Genomic DNA, 16,203 nt, shown 5'->3' on the forward strand with positions numbered 1-16,203 from the left:
TTACACACACACACACACACACACACACTCTTACTTTAGTAGAATAAGGTACCCTATTAAATACTATTGGCCCTTCTAAAAGAACATGAAATAAAGTGGAAACCTGCCTTTGTATACAGGGGTTCAAATTCAATTTTCATTTCCTTGAATGAGTCCAGGAGCATCTTTTTTTTTTCTTCTTTTTTTGACAGGTAGAGTTATAGACAGTGAGAGAGAGAGACAGAGAGAAAGGTCTTCCTTCCGATGGTTCACCCCCAAAATGGCCGCTATGGCCAACGCTGTGCCAATCCAAAGCCAGGAGCCAGGTACTTCTTCCTGGTCTCCCACGCGGGTGCAGGGGCCCAAGCACTTGGGCCATCCTCCAACTGCCTTCCTGGACCACAGCAGAGAGCTGGACTGGAAGAGGAGCAACCGGGACCAGAACCCGGCACCCATATGGGATGCCAGCGCCTCACGCAGAGGATTAACCAAGTAAGCCACGGCACTGGCCCTGAGGAGCATCTTAAATAAGCATTGTCATAAATAATACTTCAACTATCAAAAAATTCTAGCAGTGAGAAAGCTATTACAGAAATTAAACCAGTGCATCTTTTTTTAATGAAAAAGGAAATGGTATGGAACAAACTTTCAAAATCACTGGTTAACTCATTTGTTTGTATCTTGTCACCTAATCAGGTGTGGGGAACCTTTTTTTTTTTTTTCCTGCCAAGGCCCATTTGGACATTTATAGCATCATTCACAGGCCACACAAAATTACCAACTTCAAATGAATTTTGAGTCCCGCCTGCAGTTGCCATGGCAAGGCCAGAACAAATGATTTTGTGGGCCTTATACAGCCCATGGGCTGCACAGCCCCCACCCTTGACCTAAATTATCACGAAACAACTTAATTAAGGTTTTATTTACTCCTAAGGAAACAGAGACCATTTCTAACAAAGCATCATTTGTCAGCATGGTCTCGCAGGAGCAGCTCCAGACTGGAAGCCCCAACGTTAAGGACCTCACGATCTTGAGCGAGTCACAGGACCTCCTTGGCCGCTGTGTCTTCACTTCTATAAAAGTGAGGCAGCTGGACAATCTTCATTGTCTCTCGGGCTAAAGTTCTTTAAGTTTGCTTCTGATGATAGTTTAACTTACAGTCAATATGTGGAAGGAAAAAGTGGGGAGAGGACTACTGAATCAGACTTTCTGATCTTGTGTTATTTCCCTTTTTTTCCCCCCTTTCACTCTTCTGTTTGAAGCCTCACCTTACTCTTTATCACATAAGAAATGGATATATATGACATTTCTATTTCATTTACACAGCACCAGCTTCCCAATTGTAAGAAACCAAATTCCTCTGTGCTCTTTAATTAATAAAATTTTTAATTATTTGCTTATTTCTGTGCCTCTTGACCCTTCTCTTATGGATCAGTGGTCTTTAAAAAATAAAAATAAAAAATTGTTTCATTAGATTTTTCACACAGAACACACTAGATGTAAATACAGCCTTTGCGTACTCAAATGCTGACTAAACTAGCAATATGCAAACAAAGATGATAGCAAATGGCTCAGAGCTGAATTGGTAAAATGTCTGCTGTGCCTTTCTTGTAAGACCTCAAAGCTGAGATGTGTTCATCTCAACAATCTTTTCAAAAAGGAAATAGTTAACTGCCTCTCTACCTTCTCTTTCATCTGATAGGACTTCAGTCACTTACAAAGTTAGTAAGAGGGAATTCTCAAAGAACCAAATATTGTTTTGGTCAACAAATAAGTTGACAAATTTTATTTTGAAAAACTTCACTCGATTTAGTCAATGCATATTTAAATTTTATTTCTGTTCGAATTTTAGTTTCATAAATGTCTCAGAAGAAAAACACTATGGCACTCCTTAGTACCTAGAACTTCAAGGCACAACAGAATGTACACATGCCAGCCAAAGTCTCACAATTTCAATGATAACAAATATTTTAGATGAGCAATCTTTCCATTTACAAAGTTTTAAGCTTTTTAAATTCAAAACAAGCAAATTTTAAGAACAGTAGGATATAGATGGAAGGCCAATACTTTTATAAAATTGAAATACTACATTTCTCCTTAAAGACAGCTTTGCTTCTAAGACTGTTACTCAGAACAAGTTTACAGCATGAATTATAAACCTGTTTTTTCCATTAGTAAGTGAATCATTCTAGTCTTTCTTCCTCCTTAACATCCACTTTTACTTGTTATCAAAATGACCATTCATTTTACTTAAACTTCTAATTAGCTTGTAAAATAAACTATGTTAACTCAATTTCATTAACTTACAAAAAAGAAAATAAAGGGATAGAATGGTCAATGAACACTACTTATGTTTGCCTGAGTTGTCCCAAAACTTTAACCTAGCTAAAATAACAAAGCTACTGTACCTGAATATTTTCTGACATACATCATACATAAGTTTAGTTAATTACAACTTCACAGCTACCCCCACAAATACAACTCAATCTTTTAAATTAAAATTAGACTTAGCTTGCTCTGTAGTACATAAAAAAGAAAAATCCCTTTTATTCTTACATCACACAGAAAAAAATACACTAATCGCAAAAAATGTTAAAAAATTTTTTCAACAAGGAGATCCAAAACTTTCCAGAATTTGAATGCTTTGTTTCCCCCCTAGCACTTAAATGCAACCAGGCATGTGACTGACTACACACATTTTATCAGAGTTAAAGAATACATTCAGCCATATTCTTCCACAGGTAAGAACCACTCTCCCTTTATCTGCTCAAGAAACAGCCAGAAGCAAACACAAAATCACAGCAAGTTACCTTCAAACATTCTTTCTCTTTAGATACAGTCCTTTGGGCTTGAAATTAAAAAGCAATCCGGCAAGTTTTAAGCTGTTAAAATGGCTCCTGTAGATTGGGGAAGTGGTGTCTGTGCTTCGGCTTATGAGTCATACATGAAACTAAGTGTATCTAAGGGAGGCACGCCCATGTTGCTGTGGACCCAATTATTCTGCTAGGTCAAACATGCAAATCTACAGGTAAAAACGAGGGAAAGGTATAGAAAAAAAAGGGAGGTACTTCCAAGGAGCAAGATCTACCTTGATTAAACTCATGTTAATTGCCATAATTTAAATATAACAATAAAGTAAAAACAACAATCTATGTGGAAGCAAAATTAAACACCAGATGTTGTTTTAAAGAATAAAATGTCAGTTTTTAAAAGTCATGTTATATCAAGTAAATAAAAGAATGAAAGGCAAAAAAGTATGAGAGGGGAGGAGAAACAGCAAACTTTTAATGTAACAATGGACTGGTGAATCTAATCTGGCTACTCATTAACCCTTATATGAAAGGAATATATTGCTATGTAATCTGGAAAAGCTAGCAAACTGCATACTAGATGTGGATACATAAACTCACCAAACAGATAAAAATCCACTTGAAAATCCAAAGTTCAGTGAAAAATAAGTATGATCAAGTTTTAAAAAGACAGACACTGATCAGTGTCAGAAAGTCCAATCTAAGAAAAGGATTCTGCAAGCTTGATAAAACTCTTTTAAAACACTGTCAATACAATCATAGTTCACATCTCTACCACTTCAAATGATAGCCATTATTTTACCTTTTGAAGAAAATTTTCCATTTGTACTGCAGGCCTCCAAAATGCCAAACACCCTGCTACAGCTCCTGCATGGCACATGACCAGGCTAAGAGGTCAACAACTGTGGCCAGTGAAACCCTGCTCTCCAAATCATCACACATCTGACAAGGTTCCCAAGCCACTAAACCTTACTATAACTGCTTCCCTGGGCTGGTGTTTATTAAATTATTCTCTGAAAGCTTAAATTAATCAAAAGAGCTTCAAAATATTAAATTCTTTCAAAATTGCTTGAAATGATGAGTAACAACTTGATAGACTTGTCCTAATATTTTTTCAAAAAGTAAACAGAATTCAGCAAAGTTTTTTTCCCTCATAACTTCCCCGGAGTAATTATTCTCCTTTACCAGAAGCACAGATGAGAGCATAAATTTTCACTGACTCAGAAACTTTACAAACTGCTACAAAACCTAATGGTTATAACTGACTTTCTGCCCAGTGAGTGTCTATTTATTCTTCCCATTGAACATTGCTTAGTTGTTCTTTTTTCTGAAATTTCTCTATGGCTTAACAAGTGATAAACAAAGAAAAATAATGAAGAAAAAACCAGCAACTTTTTCTATTATAACATGTCATATTTAGCTTATGTCACCTCATTTATTCAGAAACCAAACACCAAGAAACAAAGACCTCTGCACAACCACTGTTCACTGGAAAGCCCCCCAAGCTGTTTCCCGCAACTGAAACTTAATTTTGGACAACACCCATGAATGCCTAAACATTTGATTATCTTTTTACCTTATGAGAAATTATACAGGGTGAGAGAGGGCAATAGGAAAAGGATGTCAGAATAAACAAGTAGGGGTGGCGCAGGTTAATCCTTCACCTACAGCGCCAGCATCCCATATGGGCACCATTTCTAGTCCCAGCTGCTCCTCTTCCCATCCAGCTCTCTGCTGTGACCTGGGAAAGCAGTGGAAGATGGCCCAAGTCCTTGGGCCCCTGCACCTGCTTGAAAGACTGGGAATAAGCTCCTGGCTTCGGATCGGCACAGCTCCGGCAGTTGCGGCCATTTGGGAAGTGAACCAACGGAAGGAAGACCTCTCTCTGTTCCTCTGTCTGTAACTCTACCTCTCAAATAAATAAAAATAAAATCTTTAAAAAAATTAACAAGTGACAGAGTCGATAAGTGTAACTTAAAATGTACAGGGTTTGTGGGGTGGTAAGAACGTTTAGCATAGCAGTTAAGACACTGCTTGGGAAGACCAAACATATTGTAATGCGTGGGTTTGTGTTCTGGCTCTGCTTCTGATTCCAGCTTCTTGATAATGCATACCTTGAGAATTAGACGCATGCTGGTTACATGACTAGTACATGCTATGATTCACAGAGCTCTAAAACTAAATCTATCAAACTATATTGGATAAATTACACCTCAGTAAATCTAATTTTAAAGAGATTTATATCAGGGCCGGAGCTGTGGTGTAGAAGGCTAAGCCTCTGCTAGCAGTGCCAGCATCCCATACTGGCGCCAATTTGATTCCTGGTTGCTCCGCTTCCAATCCAGCTCTCTGCTAATGCACTTGGGAAAGCAACAGAAGCTAGCCCAAGTATTTGGGCCCTTGCACACATGTGGGAGACCCAGAAGAAGCTCCTGGCTCCTGGCTTTGGCCTGGCCCAGCCCTGGCTGTTGAGGCCATTTGGGGAGTGAACCAAAGAATGGGAGATTGATCTGTCTCTCTCTCCTCTCTCTGTATCTCTGCCTTTCAAATAAATAAACACAGCTTTAAAAAAGATTTATTTCATGCATATGAAGTGCTTAATACAGTACTGGGCATAAGCACCTTATAAGCATGAGCCTTTAATATGATTCATAGAATCAACCTCTATCAAATACACTTAAGAATGATAAACGTGAAAACATTAAGTTCCAGATGATTAACAGTTATTAAACAGAGATATTAAATTGGATATATTGTCTTGGAGTTGAATACATAGTCCTGAAGCCCAGGGTTCAGAGATATTAAATTTGGGTGACAGACATTAAATTTGAGAGTTAATATACTTATGGTATTAACTTGTATATGACACCAAGGCTATAGATTCAAAAAGTGAACAATGATATGACTCTAAGGACACTCCATCACTTAGAGGTAGGAAAGACGAGGCAGAATGAAAATGGTAGCTAAAAGGGGTACTCAGAAATGTGGGCATAAAACAAAGCACAGGTGGTGTTATGGTGAGATCTGAGGGAAAAATGGCAATTAAATTCAGCAACATGGAGGTCACTTGATTTTCATGGTGTGGTGAAAGGTTTTTTGTTTTTGTTTTTGTTTTTGTTTTTAAAGCCTGATCAGAGAAAGTTTAAACAAGAAGGAGACATGAGAAACTAAAGATAGAAAGTAATTTTTGTGTGTGTGAAGGGGTCAAGAGAAAAGTTTTTTGACTGGGGAGTTCCTTTTGGGGGCTGGGTGGGAGGGAAAGGGGACTTATTTAAGAAAAACTACCTTTCCTACTGCCTAGAACATTCCAGTCTGTGTTGCAACAATTCTGTACAAGTCTGTCTCTATTCTAGAAAACTAGCAAGTTACTTGAGGGCAGGTAAGTTACTTGACTACTTCATGCAGCTTCTACAACCAACTGTTAACAGCAGACAAATTATTGCATGCCATTATAGGATTTCTGTTGCCTTTCTATAAAATATTGGGATAGCCTACACATCTGCTAATTTTGAAGATCCACTCTGACAGCCTCTCCAAGTCCTCAGAATAGTGTTTGCAGAACTGAAAACAATCGCATGAAGGTTATGTTTATAAAAGAAATATCCTCATCAAATTTTTATTTAATTCATTCAAAGTAAAACACAAAATTACCATTCAGAATAATATCTCATTTTATTTAAAATAACTCAAAAATACCATAATGTTTATTACAGTTTACCAATAAATGGTTAAAAAACTAATATCCTATAAACATTCTTTTATTGATAACAGTAGGATATAGCCAGCAAAGCAGCTTTTAGCTCAAGTTCAGAAAGGGTCACTTTTATTAAACATGCCAAAATTCTTATTTTCTTAAAAAAAAAAAACTACCTTTGTCATGAGTAAAATTTAAGAAAATATGACAGAAGTCAAGCCTACTATTTTGGCCTGATTTCAACTATGTGTCTCTTTTTCTTTGATATTTATTATTTATCTGTAAGACAAATTAAAGATTCTGTCACAGGATTCTTAAAAGAAAAAAAAATGATGTGGAAGCGAAAAGTTAATCTCATGGCAAGTGGAAAATAGAATACGGGTTACAAGAGGCTGGGAAGGAAGGGGCACATGGAGAGAGGACAGGTAATGTGTCTAGGAATGCAACTGGATAGGAGGAAAAACTACTAATACTCCATACAACGGCAGGATGACTATAGTTGACAACTGTATATTTCAAAATAGCTACTAAAGTTGACTGAATGTTCCTAACACAAGGAAATGATAAATGCTTAAAGAGACAAATATGCTAATTACCCTAATCTGACCATTATACAATGTATATATGTATTGAAACAGCATACTGTACACCTCATTTATATGTACAATTATGTGTCAGTAAAAATGTTATGCTTTCGTTCCTATAAACAGATGCATTTAATATTAATTTATAATTACTTGTGGACTGAATGTGGCCTTTCTCCTTTAGGTCTGAATCACAGAACCTTTAGCCCCTATAATTAAAATCCAGAGACATAAAAAGAATCACCTGCTACAATTATGTTTGCTCTTTAATAAAAGAGGAACCAAATATAAACAGAAACAAAGGGAAATTTTAGGGTACATTAAAGAAACAAAAACTTTGTCAACTTCTGTTTTTTACACTGCTAGTCAAAATACAGAAATGAAGAAACTAACATTAGCAACTAGTCAAGTAGCCTAACTCTTAATAGCATGGGGTTTGGAGTGGGTGACCCAGGTCTGAGTCCCAATTCTATTAACTAGTTGTACAACGCAGGGCTACTTAAACTCAAAGCCTGTTTTTACTTTTGTAAAAGGAACAATGATAGTCCCTATTCACAAAATAAGTCATTATATTGCTTGTGATGGTGCCAAAACAAATAGAGTGTTCTCAAATACTTAACCAAAAATGGGGCAAATACGTAGGACTTACATCCATACTCAGCAATAAAAATGAACGATGGCTAATACAACTTGGATGACGCAGAAAAGCATTTTAGGTGAACTAAGCCTGCACCAAAAGGTTACAGAATTATTCCATTTTTACATTAAAGTGACAAAACTATATTGATAGAAAACAGATCAGTAGCTGCTAAGAGTATGAGTTAGGGACACAGTATGAATACAGAGCACATGAAGGAGTTCTGAGAATTTTCTTATCCTGATTATGCAGGCAGTTATACACACTATGCATGTGTAAAATTCATAGAACACCAAAATTCAATTTTACTTTCTAATTTGAAAAATAAAATTTTAAAACCTAAGAGCCCCAAAGCCCAATACTCCAGTCCATGGGAAAACCTAAGAAAATCAAACTAAGGGAAATTCTACAAAATAGTATTATCCAAGACTGTCAAGGTCAAAAAGGACAAGCGAATGTAATAGATTTGAGGGAAGTAAGAAATACATCAACTAACGGCAGTGTGGTATATACTAGATTGTATTCTTTTACAGAAGAAGGATACCAGTGGAAAAGTTAGGGACATTGTAATATAAAGCCTCCAGTTTAGTTAACAGTACTATACCAATGTTAGTTTCTTAGTTTTGGTCACGGTACTATGATTATGTAAAATGTTAACATTAATAGAAGCTGGTTAAAGAATGTATAAAACCTGGGGCTGGCACTGTGGCATAGCAGATAAAGCCACCGCCTGCAGTACCAACAACCCACATAGGTGCCAGTTCAAGTCCTGGCTGCTCCACTTCCGATCCAATTCTCTGCTATGGCCTGGGAAAAGAGTAGAGGATGCCCCAAGTCTTTGGGCCCCTGTACCCATGCAGGAGACCCGGAAGAAGCTCCTGGCTCCAGGCTTCAGGAGTGGGGACTGAACTGCAGCCAACTGAGGAGTGAACTGGGGGATGAAAGGCCTCTCTCTCTCTCTCTCTCCTTCTCTTTCTGTGTAATTCTTCCTTTCAAATAAATAAATAAATCTTTAAAAAATATATGTAAAACCTCTCTGTACTATTTGTGAAACTCATCTGTGACCATAAAATGATTTCAAAATATCTTTAAAAAACATGAGAATCTTTTAGAAAAGTCTGAAATAACTTCATAAAGCAAAAATACATTATTTCTATTTCAAAAACAAACTGAAAGCATCATGTATATTTTCATTAAAAAAAATTTTTTTTGGACAGGCAGAGTGGACAGTGAGAGAGAGAGAGAGAGAAAAAGGTCTTCCTTTTTTCCGTTGGTTCACCCCTCAACGGCCGCTGTGGCTGATACACCAGCACACTGCACTGATCCGAAGCCGGGAGCCAGGTGCTTCTCCTGGTCTCCTATGTGGGTGCAGGGCCCAAGGACTTGGGCCATCTTCCACTGCACTCCCGGGCCACAGCAGAGAGCTGGACTGGAAGAGGAGCAACCGAGACAGAATCTGGTGCCCTGACCGGGACTAGAACCCAGTGTGCCGGCGCTGCAGGTCGAGGACTAACATTAAAATAGTTTTAACCTGTATTAAAATCATATGTCATCTGAAAGGGATAAAACAGATGCTATCAAGTTCTATGACTTATCAGCCATGCTTATTTCCAAGGTACAGAACTCATAAAATTCAATCAATATTTTCCTCTGCCCCTACAGAGAAAAACGCTGTGACCTTAACAGTAACTCAGAAACTTGCCTCAGGCCGGCGCCGCGGCTCACTAGGCTAATCCTCCGCCTAGCGGCGCCGGCACACCGGGTTCTAGTCCCGGTCGGGGCGCCGGATTCTGTCCCGGTTGCCCCTCTTCCAGGCCAGCCCTCTGCTGTGGCCAGGGAGTGCAGTGGAGGATGGCCCAGGTGCTTGGGCCCTGCACCCCATGGGAGACCAGGAAAAGCACCTGGCTCCTGGCATCGGATCAGCGCGGTGCGCCGGCCGCAGCGCGCTGGCCGCGGCGGCCATTGGAGGGTGAACCAACGGCAAAGGAAGACCTTTCTCTCTGTCTCTCTCTCTCACTGTCCACTCTGCCTGTTAAAAAAAAAAAAAAAAAAAAGCCGGCGCCGTGGCTCAATAGGCTAATCCTCCACCTTGCGGCGCCGGCACACCGGGTTCTAGTCCCGGTTGGGGCGCCGGATTCTGTCCCGGTTGCCCCTCTTCCAGGCCAGCTCTCTGCTATGGCCAGGGAGTGCAGTGGAGGATGGCCCAGGTGCTTGGGCCCTGCACCCCATGGGAGACCAGGAAAAAGCACCTGGCTCCTGGCTCCTGCCAGGATCAGCGCTGTGCGCCGGCTGCAGCGGCGGCCATTGGAGGGTGAACCAACGGCAAAGGAAGACCTTTCTCTCTCTGTCTCTCTCTCTCACTGTCCACTCTGCCTGTCAAAAAAAAAAAAAAAAAAAAAAAAAAAAAAAAGAAACTTGCCTCAAGAGGAAGAAATGGGAAAGGCTGTATTCATTGTCATTATATTGGGCGTTTCCTTAGGAGCTGGTTTGGTAAAGCAGAATCCTCTGGGAAGTACAGAAGGCTTCAAACTAAAGAGCCCGATGACTGTTTCTGCTTCTCATCTCAAGGCACACACAACCTTTAGGGATTTAAGGTGGTATGTCTATCTCAAGTCAGTGTACAGACTGTCTGACTCAGAATGGTTTGCCTTCATGATGATGTGAAAATGTTCAATAAAAAGCTTTCAATTTTTTTTTTTTTTTTTTTTTTTTTTTTTTTTTTTTGACAGGCAGAGTGGACAGTGAGAGAGAGAGACAGAGAGAGAAAGGTCTTCCTTTGCCGTTGGTTCACCCTCCAATGGCCGCCGCTGCAGCCGGCGCACAGCGCTGATCCTGGCAGGAGCCAGGAGCCAGGTGCTTTTTCCTGGTCTCCCATGGGGTGCAGGGCCCAAGCACCTGGGCCATCCTCCACTGCACTCCCTGGCCATAGCAGAGAGCTGGCCTGGAAGAGGGGCAACCGGGACAGAATCCGGCGCCCCAACCGGGACTAGAACCCGGTGTGCCGGCGCCGCAAGGTGGAGGATTAGCCTATTGAGCCACGGCGCCGGCTCAAAAGCTTTCAATTTTGAAAAAAAAATTCAATTCAAGATTCATTTATTTTAAAAAATTTGTTAAACTTATTTGAAAGGCAGAGTAACAGAGAGAGGGGGACAGGGAGACAGAGTTCTTCAATCCACTGGTTTACTCCTCAAATGGCTCCTACAGCTAGGATTAGGCAGGCCAAAGCCAGGAGCCAGAAACTCCATCTTGGTCTCCCACGTGGGTGGCAGGGGCCCAGATACTTGGGTCATCTTCTGCCACCTTTCCAGGCACGCTAGCAGGGAGCTGGATGAGAAGCAGAGCATCTGGGACTCAACCTGAACCAACACTCAGATATGGGATGTGGGCATCCCGGGCAGCAGCTTAATCTGCTGCACTACAATGCTGGCACTGAGAATAATGTATTTAAAAAAAATCCCACTAATTTTTCCTTAATATTTCAACTAAAATGAACAAAAACAAAACCCATCACTGGCTTACCAGTACCCACGAATAAATTCCAATACAAAATACGTTTTCATCCTCACTTTGGTCCACCTAATTAGAGCCTCACCTTTGGGTATCCACGTCATCAGCTGTACTGCAATACAGCTCTGCTGAACTTGTAGCCAGTTCAGAGCAGGCCAGGTTATTTTCACTCTACCTTTTCAGGCCTTCCCCACCCAATGAATCTCCTGCCAGTCTTTCTCTCCTCAGTATGTCATTAAATGGAAGAACTAGTCATTTCCTCCCTTGTACTCTCCACAGTATTTTGTAAATGATCTAATGCATGAATCACATTGTTTGCTCCTTCACAAATACATGTATGCACTGCTTCAATGTGCAAAGCACACTTCTCCCTGCCTCCTCTACTGAAATAGGGGCAGAACATTATATTCTGTATCATGTGTTTACATGCCTCGTTGGTTATTTCAGCCTGACGGCACTCCTGACTCATAATAGTTGTTTAATAAATATCTGCTGAATGAAACATTTGGAAGCTGAACTAAATATTGGCTCAATGATAAACCTTTTTTTAAAATTTTCTCTTCTACACAATCCAAACTATTCTCAGGTTGTTTCTATATAGGTCCAAATGACACAAAAAGCCAATGTCCTTTGTCACTTTTCTGACTTAGACCAATTCTATGAACAGATTAGTCATGCTGGTCCTGTTTGGGGATCAAGACCACAGCACTAAAACTCTGCACTTGATAAGAGGAGTTTATGGATTTTATCCAGTGTTTACATCTCAACATCCCATTAAATTAATGGACTATAAGACACACTTTAAAATTAGAAAGAGACATTGACACAGAGTGGGAGAACAAAAAAGCAAATAAACAAACAAAAAAACCCAAATATTCCCAATAGATTAGAACTGATTATTCAAAAGCAGCCCTTTCCTTTATGCTTTGGTCTTCTATCCTTTTCAGGCCTTTACTTACACAGCCTCTTTTCCTAATTAGGAAGAAGCTGGTAAAAGTTCCAATTAAAAGGAATATTTAACTTAAGAGATTTAGTCTATAGGCTTTATTTATTCAACTTTCTTAACGCCATATAGATGAACATTCAATGCCTTTTCTGAGTGCATGATGGACTATAAGGAAAAAGTAAACGTTCTAGCTACAACTGAACTCTGTTGCTCTTCTATACTTGAAGTCATATCACTGGCCAAATGAACTTTAAAACCTGAAAGTGTTTTATTTATTTATTTATTTATTTATTTACTTATTTTTGACAGCAGAGTGGACAGTGAGAGAGAGAGAGACAGAGAGAAAGGTCTTACTTTTCCATTGGTTCACCCCACAGTGGCCCCTGCAGCTGGTGCGCAGGACGCCAGGAGCCAGGTGCTTCTCTTGGTCTCCCATGCAGGTGCAGGGCCCAAGGACTTGGGCCATTCTCCACTGCACTCCAGGGCCACAGCAGAGAGCTGGCCTGGAAGAGGAGCAACCAGGACAGAATTCGGCGCCCCGACCGGGACTAGAACCCGGTGTGCCGGCGCCACAGGCAGAGGATTAGCCTAGTGAGCCACGGCGCCGGCCAAAACCTGAAAGTGTTTTAGATTTACAACCATTTTAGAAAACATTTTCTTTTTTAAAAAGCAGTAAATGATTTCATTATAAAACTTGTGCCACTAATTGATCATTCAGTTTTCTAAAAAACACAAATACAAGAATAAGATAGAGCCATATGAGACTCACTAGCCCTTGCAGGACAGGAAGATGCCCTGGGCAGGGAGCTTGCAACTGTTTTCTCATCTACAGCTGAGCTTCCACATTCTAGGGTTCCATGTTGTCATCTTGTACAAGGCAAAGGAAACTGGTTAGAAGATTCACATACAAGAAAGTCACAATAACTTTAAAGCCATCTGATGCTAATGGCTTGTGTATTCTAGTCTGCAACTCTGCAACTCAAACCATACCAAGAAAGCACTGCCAAATACCTACTCCCAGCTACTGCCATTATGCTTTGAAATCATCTTTGGGACTGGTGATCTTTATTCACTACAGCTTACATCCCAGGGCATGTACCCTAAAAGCCATCTGCAGTCTCCACATTCAAGTAGGAGTTTGCTTCAGGGCGACCGATGTTGTTGCAGTGTGTTTTTTTGTTTGTTTGTTTTTATCTCTGGGTTGTCTACCAATGTCAGGCCCTTATAAAGCCTGGTCAATGGCAGCACAATGCAGGGGAACACACAGTCAACTTCCCCACTGCCAAACAACTCCCTGTTCAATTCCAGACACTGCTCCATAGCCAAGGCTGAAATACTGAGACCAGTGATGACTGTGGCCCATCTTCATTTTGAAGTTGTTCTCTTATACAACTGAATCTACTCCTTCACCGTAACTAAATGGAGCTTTCCAAAGGTGTCAGGCACATTCTCGGGAGGCATCCTGGGATAGAGCTGCAGGCTCCTGGCTTTCAGGCTCTGCAGGGGGTGCTGGCTCGGCTTCTTTCTTCTGGGCCGCCAGGAACTCCTGAATTGTCCATTCAGTCTGGGGTCTGAAGATGTGGCTCAGTTTTGGACCCACTAGCTGAGAAATAATACTGTCTACTCCAGCTTCCAACATCCCTGACCAAATACCACAGTCGGCTTTCACAACTGGTTCTCGTTCATCGTAGGATTCCACTCTTACCCAGGTGGCTTGACACAAAATTATGCACTCAGGTTTTGGGAGGCTGACTTGGTGACCACGTGGGCCACAGACCCCAGCTCTTGAGCTGGTCCACGATGAGAGCGATGAGCTGCGGGTCTCCAGGAAGCAGCAAGGATGGGGTGAAAGGCCGATGCTCTCGCCACTCCCCATCTTCCCTTCCTCCCCAAAATCACTTGCTGCCCCAGCAGAGGCCCAGGCCTGCTCTGCCGCCACCCATAAAACACCCATTCCCCCCCCACCGCCTCCACGCTTGCACCCAAGACCTGTGGGGGATGCTAAATATGCAACAAAGGTGTGGCAGACGTGGCAGAAGTGAAGGAAACAGAGGCAGAGGTGGTGGAGACCTGCAAAGAAAGCAGGTTCTGAGGCTGCAGAGACAGTAGCAGAGGCAGCAGAAATTGCAAGAAGTATTTCTTATGGACATATAATATGCTAAGTATTTTAATTTAATTTCTATCTCCATGTCTTGCTCCTGAACTCCATGTTTTATCAAATGTCCAGCTGTCTTCTCAAATTTAACATATCCAAACCTTAATTTCTGATCTTCCCTCCAAAACAAAACCTACTCTGCCCACAGCCTTTGCCATTAATCGTGGACCAAAAGCCTTGACTGATGGTTTTCTGTCATATACCCATATGGTGACTATAGTTAATGTTATATTTTTATTTTTTATAGAAAACTTTTATTTAATATAAATTTCATAAGAACAACTTTTGGATTACAGCGGTTCTTCTCTCCATTCCTGCCCTCCCATTCCACCTCCTACTTCCTCTCCCATCCCATTCTCATTAAGATTTGTTTTAATTATCTTTATATACAGAAGATCAACTCTATACTAAGTAAAGATTTCAAAAGTTTGAACCCCCCCCCACACACACAACATATAAAGTACTGTTTGAAGACTAGTTTTACCGTTAATTCTCATAGTAGACAACACATTAAGGACAGAGGTCCTATATGGGGAGCAAGTGTACAGTGACTCCTGTTGTTGATTTAACAATTGATGTCAGTGATCACTCAAGGCTCTTGTCATGAGCTGCCAAGACTATGGAAGCCTCTTGAGTCTACCAACTCTGACATTATTTAGACAAAGCCATAATCAAAGTGGAAGTTCTCTCCTCCCTTCAGAGAAAGATACCTCCTTCTTTGATGGCCCCTTCTTTCCACCGGGATCTCACTCACAGAGATCTAGCAGTCATTTGGGGTGTGAACCAACGGAAGGACAACCTTTCTCTCTCTGTCTCTCTCTCACTGTCTAATTCCGCCTGCAAAAAAAAAAAAAAAAAAAAAAAAAGATTTGAAAGTCAGAGTTACACAGAGAGAAGAGAGGCGGAGAGAGAGGTCTTCCAGGTGCTGGTTCACTCCCCAACTGGCCGCAACGGTCGGAGCTTTGCCCATCTGAAGCCAGGAGCCAGGAGCTTCCTCCGGGTCTCCCACACAGGTGCAGGGGCCCAAGGACTTGGGCCATATTCTATTGCTTTCCCAGGCCATAGCAGAGAGCTGGATCGGAAGTGGAGCAGCTGGGACTTGAACTGGCATGCATATAGGATGCTGGTGCTTCAGGCCAGGGTGTTAACCCTCTGCACCATAGCAATGGCCCCCCTTTTTAGTATTTTCTTTTTCTACTTAATACCATTGGTTGAACTCTTTACTTAACACAAGTATTCTTAGGTGTTTAAATCCCAATTGAAAATTGATTCCTGTTAAAAATAAGAGTGGGAATAAGAGAGAGAGAGGAATGTTCTATTTTTGAAAAGCGAAAAAAGGATGGATGGTAAATATTATTTGTTTTTTTAAAAAAAGATTTATTTATTTGAAAGGCAGAGTTACAGAGAGGCAGAGGCAGAGAGAGACAGAGAAGTCTTCCATCCACTGGTTCACTCCATAAATGGATGGAAGGCTGAAGTTGGGCCGATCCAAAGCCAGGAGCCAGGAGCTTTATCCAGGTCTCCTATGCGGGTGAAAGGGCCCAAAGACTTGAATCATCCTCTACTGTTCTCCCAGGCCATAGCAGAGAACTGGATTGGAAGTGTAGCAGCTGGGACTTGAACCGGTGCCCATATGGGATGCCAGCATCGCAGGCGGTAGCTTTACCCGCTATCATCAGCCCCGGTTTATAGTCTCACCAAATAACACTAACTATTGGAGCAGGTATTGTAGCACAGTGAATTAGTTTGCCACTTGGATACTTGCATCTCATATCAGAGTGCTGGTGCTGGTTGGAGTCCTGCCTAGTTCACTTCTTCTTTTTTTTTTTTTTTTTTTTTTTTTTTGACAGGCAGAGTGGACAGTGAGAGAGAGAGACAGAAAGGTCTTCCT

The 16,203-nt window shown here is 41.0% G+C and overlaps 1 protein-coding gene across 7 annotated transcripts in view; it reads right to left on the minus strand.

The window, feature by feature from the left end:
• Positions 1-16,203, minus strand: part of ELF1 (E74 like ETS transcription factor 1) — a 114,102-nt gene that overhangs the window by 83,102 nt on the left and 14,797 nt on the right. For 2 of the 7 annotated variants that reach the window (XM_070048739.1, XM_017343509.3), the window contains exon 1: positions 2,790-2,941. The exons of 3 other annotated variants lie outside the window; for them this stretch is intronic. The gene's annotated coding sequence lies outside the window, so the exon portion shown is untranslated. Of the gene's footprint in view, positions 1-2,789; positions 2,942-16,203 lie in introns of those variants that run through there. 2 more of the 7 variants (XM_008260026.4, XM_017343506.3) reach the window with 1 other exon arrangement.

This window comes from Oryctolagus cuniculus, chromosome 9, assembly GCF_964237555.1.
Source record: "Oryctolagus cuniculus chromosome 9, mOryCun1.1, whole genome shotgun sequence".
Classification (NCBI taxonomy): Eukaryota; Metazoa; Chordata; class Mammalia; order Lagomorpha; family Leporidae; genus Oryctolagus; species Oryctolagus cuniculus.